The sequence below is a fragment of the Columba livia genome, chromosome 25 (assembly GCF_036013475.1).
Source record: "Columba livia isolate bColLiv1 breed racing homer chromosome 25, bColLiv1.pat.W.v2, whole genome shotgun sequence".
NCBI classification, from domain to species: domain Eukaryota; kingdom Metazoa; phylum Chordata; class Aves; order Columbiformes; family Columbidae; genus Columba; species Columba livia.
The window spans coordinates 5472987-5480000 of record NC_088626.1 but is presented as its reverse complement, the minus strand read 5'-3'; positions in this window follow the sequence as shown (position 1 = coordinate 5480000).

Sequence of the window (7014 nt, the reverse complement as noted above, 5' to 3'; positions counted from 1 at the left end):
CGCGGGGGGGGTGTGGGTGTGTGTGTGCCTGTGTGTGCCTCTGTGTGTGTGTGTGTGTGCGCGGCGCTCGCCGTGCAGCCTGAGCCGAAAGCCGAAGTGAAATTAAACGATGGCGGCGGCGGCAGGTGGGCGTGGGGGGGCACGACGACCCCGCCGCCCCCGCCGAAAAGAAACCCCACCAAACCGAACCAAAAAGAAACCGCCGCCACGAGACCCGCACCCCACACGCGCGAGCCCCGAAACTCCAGACGCGGACTCGTCGAGCGTGTGCACGGATGGCGAGGGTCGAAAAGCCAGACTCGTAGAGTCGCGTACACTGTCCCGCGGCCACCCGCGAGAGGCTCGGTCGCGTCCAGCTCCTGTCTCTGCGTAGGACAAACCGCCCCGCTGTTATAAATTGCATAACTAAATTTGATTTGCTAATCAAACCAGGAATATGTCAGTGGTTAATGTAGATGTTAAACCGCCACAGTTCGTCACATGCTGTTTTTGTGACTTTTGGTGGGAAAATGTTGCGGCTTTTGGCGGGAAAATGTTGCGAGTTTTGGGGGAAAATGTTGCATGTTTTGGCGGGAAATTTTTGCAAGTTTCATTGCGGAAGATGGTGTGTGCTCATGGGGAGGGGGATGTGCTTTGCTGTGCAAGGACAGCATAGCAACCCATCTAACCAATCAGGAAGAAGATTGGGGTGTGTACTTACAGAGGGTATATAACCACTTTTTCTTCTGTAACCAATTTGCGTGTCTTGGGTGCAGCAGTGACCTCCCGGCCGCCCAGCACTGTTCTGCTCATTTATCTTTAATAAAAGTTATTCTAAATTTACTGTGTCATATTTGACTGTAACAACTTGGTGCTGTGGCTCGGATCCAGTCCTCTGTGCTGCAGGATCCTGTCTCCAGTAAGGACACCCCCATCTATGGATGGTCCTGGGGCTGGGGTCCTGTGTCATAGACCCTGGATATCCGAACCCAAGGTAAGTGAGCAAAAGAATAAAGCTGCAATTCCCCATAATCTGTGCACGGAGACCCAGGTGAGGACTCAGCAGAGTGTAAGTGAATCCGTTTGTTCGGAAGGCATCTAGGATAGCCAAGGCCTGCTTAGAATTACAGCTGGCCAGAGGGGTCAAGGACAGCAGAAAGAACTTTTTCAAATACATAGCAGATAAAACTAATACCAGAGGCAATGTAGGCCCACTGATGAATGGGGTGGGTGCCCTGGTGGCAGAAGATACAGAGAAGGCAGAATTACTGAATGCCTTCCTTGTCTACTCTGCCGGAGGCTGTCCTGGGGAGCCCTGTACCCCTGAGACCCCGGATGAAGCCAGGTCAATGGAGGAGTTTGCTTTAGTCGATGAGGACTGGGTTAAGGAGCAATTAAATAGTCTGGACATCCATAAATCCATGGGTCCAGATGGGATGCATCCGCAGGTGCTGAGGGAGCTGGCTGAAGTCATTGCTGGACTGCTCTCCATCATCTTTGCCAAGTCTGGGGAAACGGGAGAGGCGCCCGAGGATTGGAGGAAAGCAAATGTCACTCCAGTCTTCAAAAAGGGCAAGAAGGAGGATCCGGGTAATTATAGACCGGTCAGCCTCACCTCTGTCCCTGGGAAAGTAATGGAACAGCTTATCCTTGGTGCCATCTCAAGGCATATAAAGGATAAGAGGGTTATTAGGGGCAGTCAGCATGGCTTCACCAAGGGTAAGTCGTGCTTGACCAACCTCATAGCCTTTTATGAGAATGTAACAAGGTGGATGGATGATGGCAGAGCGGTGGATGTGGTCTACCTTGACTTCAGTAAAGCCTTTGACACAGTCTCCCACAGCATCCTCACAGCTAAATTGAGGAGGTGTGGTCTAGACAACAGAGTAGTGAGGTGGGTTGCAAACTGGCTTAAGGAGAGAAGCCAGAGAGTGGTAGTCAATGGTGCGGAGTCTAGTTGGAGGCCAGTATCTAGTGGAGTGCGTCAGGGGTCAGTACTGGGGCGTGTATTGTTCAATATTATTCATCAGTGATTTGGACAAGGGAATAGAGTGACTGTCAGCAAGTTTGCTGGTAACACCAAGCTGGGAGGAGTGGCTGACACGCCAGAAGGCTGTGCTGCCATCCAGAGACCTGGACAGGCTGGAGAGTTGGGCAGGGAAAACCTAATGAAATAGAACAAGGGCAAGTGTAGAGTCTTGTATCTGGGCAGGAACAACCCCAGGTTGCAGTGTAAGTTGGGGAATGACCTATTAGAGAACAGTGTAGGGGAAAGGGACCTGGGAGTCCTGGTGGACAACAGGATGACCATGAGCCAGCACTGTGCCCTTGTGGCCAGGAAGGCCAATGGTACCTGGGGTGTATTACAAGGGGGGTGGTCAGTAGGTCAGAGAGGTTCTCCTGCCCCTCTACTCTGCCCTGGGGAGATCACACCTGGAATATTGTGTCCAGTTGTGGCCCCTCAGTTCCAGCAGGACAGGGAACCGCTGGAAAGAGTCCAGCGCAGGGCAACAAAGATGCTGAAGGGAGTGGAGCATCTCCCGGGTGAGGAAAGGCTGAGGGAGCTGGGGCTCTGGAGCTGGACAAGAGGAGACTGAGGGGTGACCTCATTCATGTTTCCAGATATGTAAAGGGTGAGTGTCAGGAGGATGGAGCCAGGCTCTTCTCGGTGGCAAACAATGATAGGACAAGGGGTAATGGGGTCAAGCTGGAACACAAGAGGTTCCACTTAAATTTGAGAAGAAACTTCTTCTCGGTGAGGGTGGCAGAGCCTGGCCCAGGCTGCCCAGGGGGGTTGTGGAGTCTCCTTCTGTGCAGACATTCCAACCTGCCTGGACATGTTCCTGTGTGACCTCACCTAGGCGTTCCTGCTCCAGCAGGGGGATTGGACTAGATGATCTTTTGAGGTCACTTCCAATCCCTGACATACTGTGATACTGTGATACTGTGAATCGAGAACCCGTAATTTTCACGTGCGAAGAGGCAAACGAATTAAGTGAATCCGTCCGGTCGGGGAAGGGACTTGAAGTGCAAAAAGGCACTTTCAGAAGATGGGGCAGGAGTCCCCATAGGCAATCCTACTCGGTTGGGTGGGAGTTGGTTGTTTGTGTGAGACTGAGAGCATGACTGAGACGGAACCTGGTTCCGAAGCGAGTGCGGGGGTCTGCTGACCACAGTTGCAACTTGGCCGGTGAAGGACCGAAGCGATTCCTGTAGGCTTTGTGGGTGGGGAATAGATCCAAACCCCCTTACAGAACACCCTTATAAGAACAACCATGGACGAGTTAAATTATGTTAAGGACCCAGAACCCTAGGAGAATGGGGCAAAAGAAGAGTAAATCTTCCGACCCCATAAAGGACACAAGTGTTAAATTACCTGAGATTCCACCAGATAGTCCCTTAGGTATCATGATAAATTCTGAGACGATTACCCATCTAGAAAAGGGAAATCGAGAGAAAAGATAGTACTCTATTGTATCGAGGTTTGGGGTGGAAAACAGATCAGGAGGGACCATTTATATTGGCCAGTATTTGGATCATTTGAGGATTGGATTTGCCAAGCTTTAAATATCTATGTAAATAGTAAAGAACCGTTTAGCTTGGAAGAAAGCCAACATGCTAGTTTATGTATTAGATCTGACACCACAATTCATCTATTTACATTAAAAGAGAACAAGAAAGAAGAACAAAGGGCTGGGAGATAGACGATTCACAATTATCACCCCCGCCCTATATGCCACCTCCGGCTGCATCTGCCCCTATTCCCCCTTCAAATTCTGATCCTCCTACCCCTTCGGTTCCTGAATCAATATACCCTAGCCTTGAGCCCCCCCCATCCACTCCATTAGTAAGTGAAAATAAGAGAGTGACCAGGAGCCAAACTAGAGAAAGACCAGATAATCCTTTAGGCATTTCTGAGAGATTTGATCAATTCCTGGGCCCAAACCTATATACTTGGGATGAAATGCAAGCAATTTTAAGGATTTTATTTACTATGGAGGAAAGGGGTATGATTAGGAGAGCAGGAATGAGGAATTGGGACCTGAGACATCAGCATGGTCTGGGCGCCGGCACAAAAACCCGCTCCAGCGGCCTAACTGGGACAATCAGAATCAAGAACACAGAAATCTTATGTCCCATTTAGGAGATATGATAGTTCAGGGTGTTAGGGAATCTGCCCCTAGGGGGCAAAGTATAAATAAAGCCTTTAATGAACATCAGGAAAAGGATGAGATACCTACTGAGTGGCTGGAGAGATTAAGAAAGAGCTTACAACTATATTCAGGGTTAGACCCCGAATCTCCAGTGGGACAAGCACTCCTTAAAACACAGTTTGTAGCAAAATCTTGGACAGATATTAGAAAGAAATTAGAAAAGATCAAAGACTGGCAAGAAAGGGGTCTAGATGAATTATTGAGCGAAGCACAAAAAGTGTATGTACGGAGAGGAGACTCAGAAAAGACAAGCTAGAATATTAGTTGCTGCTGTAAGAGAAGGACAAAAAGGAACCAGGGATCAAAGTTCTAGGGTTTCCCAAGGGAACAGAGGACAGGGTACACTGGAGAGAAGAGAACAGGCCTTTCCAAAAGAAATGCAGTGCTTCTACTGTAAAAAGAAGGGACATTTACAGAGGCATTTTAAGAAACGTCAGCATGCTGAAAAGGTGTTTAAAGAAGATTAGAGGGGGTCAGGGGCTCTACTTGCTGGGGACCCAATGAAATCTTGAGCCCTTGATAAAACTAAAACTGGGTCCCCAGCAACAAGAATTCGAGTTCCTAGTGGACTCGGGTGCAGAAAGGTCTATGGTCCAAAAGAAACCTTGGGGCTGTAAAGAATCCCCAGATGCTATAAACGTAATTGGGGCAAAAGGGGAACCTTTTAAGGTGTCTCTAATTAAAAATGTAGAAATAGAAGCACCTAATAAATATGAAATAGGGACATTTTTATTAGTCCCTGAAGCTGACTATAATCTATTGGGAAGGGATTTGATGATTCAGTTAGGGGTAGGTTTAGAAACAAAGGAACAACGCGTACAGGTAAAATTGTACACCCTTATGGTTGAGGATGAAAACCAGATAAATCCTGAGGTCTGGTATACTCCAGAATCAGTGGGAAAATTAGATATAGAACCCTGTAAAGTTTCCATCCGGAATCCTGAAAAACCGATTAGAATAAAACAATACCCTATCTCCTGTGAGGGGAGAAAAGCTTTACAGCCGGTTATAAATAGAGTTTTGGAACAGGGTTTACTTGAGCCGTGTATGTCACCACATAATACACCTGTCTTACCAGTAAAGAAACCAGATGGGTCATATAGGCTGGTGTCCTGGTTTTGTTAAAAACAAGTTTCTCTTTCAGTGAATTTGCCTGTCAGCTAAAGCCTTCATATTAGCTGCATTTTCCTGGAGAACCAGACACATGTTTTGGTAAACCTAGCAATGGAATGCGAAGTTATTGATAAGCACGGATGGACATCTTGCGAGAGGGGCGACAAGAAACCGGTGACCAAGAAACTGACCAACTGTGTATAACATTCCATTCACATGAATACTGCATATAAAAGTGGGAGATCACGAGGATCTCGTCCCTTTTCCCTTCTGCTTATGGCCGACATTAGGAGAGGACCTTGTGAGTCGTCCCTGTTAACTGAGGCCTAGTGATAGACTGAATCCAGCTCCGGTTGGCTGCAGAGTCCAGTCCAGGACTTCGGGTGCCGGCCCTGCAGTTGCTGAGACTTTCAAGATTGGTTTTGTATATTTTGTATTATTTTCTCTATTCTTATTAGTAACATTAGTAAAACATTGTTAATTTTTCCAACTCTCTTCTCTCTGTCCTTCTGTCCCTCCCGATCACCTGTGCTGAGTGGGAAGGGGGGAGAAGGAGGGGAAAAAAGGAGGAAGTGGGGGGGGAAGAGTGGGTTAACAATACATCTGCCAGGGTTTATTGTCACCCCGCAATCTTAACAATCGACAGCTGGTACAAGATTTAAGAGAAGTAAACAAAAGAACAGTTACCTGATTCCCAGTAGTAGCAAATCCCTATGTTTTGCTAAATCAACTATCCCCAGAACACAGACGGTACAGTGTAATAGATTTAAAGGATGCCTTTTGGGCTTGCCCTTGAAAAGAAGAGTGTAGGGATTATTTTGCCTTTGAGTGGGAAAACCCTGATACACATAGAAAGCAACAATTAAGGTGGACTGTTTTGCCCCAAGGCTTTACAGAACCCCCCAACTTGTCTGGGCAAGCACTGGAGTCCTTTGAAACCCGCGAGGGGGTAGTTTTGATCCAATATGTGGACGATCTGTTAATTGCTGGAGAGGACATGGAAAGAGTTAGAGATGGAAGTATTAGACTACTAAATTTCTTAAGCAAAAAGGGATTGAATGTATCAAAATCAAAATTGCCGTTTGTAGAGGAAGAAGTTAAGTTTTTAGGACAGCGGCTGAATCGGGGGAATAAGAAATTAGACCCTGATTGGGTTAATGGAATCTTGTCTTTGCGAGTGCCCCAGAATAAAAGACCCTGTTGTTTCTTGAACTAACCTCGGGGTGCCTCCGTGACAATGTTGCCCCGAGATCAGATAAGAACCATGAAAGACTCAAGCAAAATTAGACCTACACAACGTAACAGCTGTAGATCATTTAGAATGGAACAATGGAGACTCGATGAAAGGGGTGGGTATCCCACAACTCTTGGAACAGACACTAATTGACACATCACAATTACAGGCGCTATTAGTTTGTGAAATCCTGAGGCATTCAACAGATCTTGCATATCAAGCTATAGTAGAGGTGTCTGAAACAAACAAAGCAGCCAAATCGTTTTTAACTATTATCAGGGTCCCAGTGAGAATTACATGCAATTTATTGCCCATCTTCAAGCGGCCATCAATAAGCAGGTTGAAAACTTAGAAGTTAAGGAAGCACTGGTGTTGAAATTAGCAGTGGAGAACGCTAATGTTTGCTATCAACGTGTTGTTTGTGAGTTTTACAGTACATATTACTTGTTTCTGTGTATTGCCTCTTTGAAAATC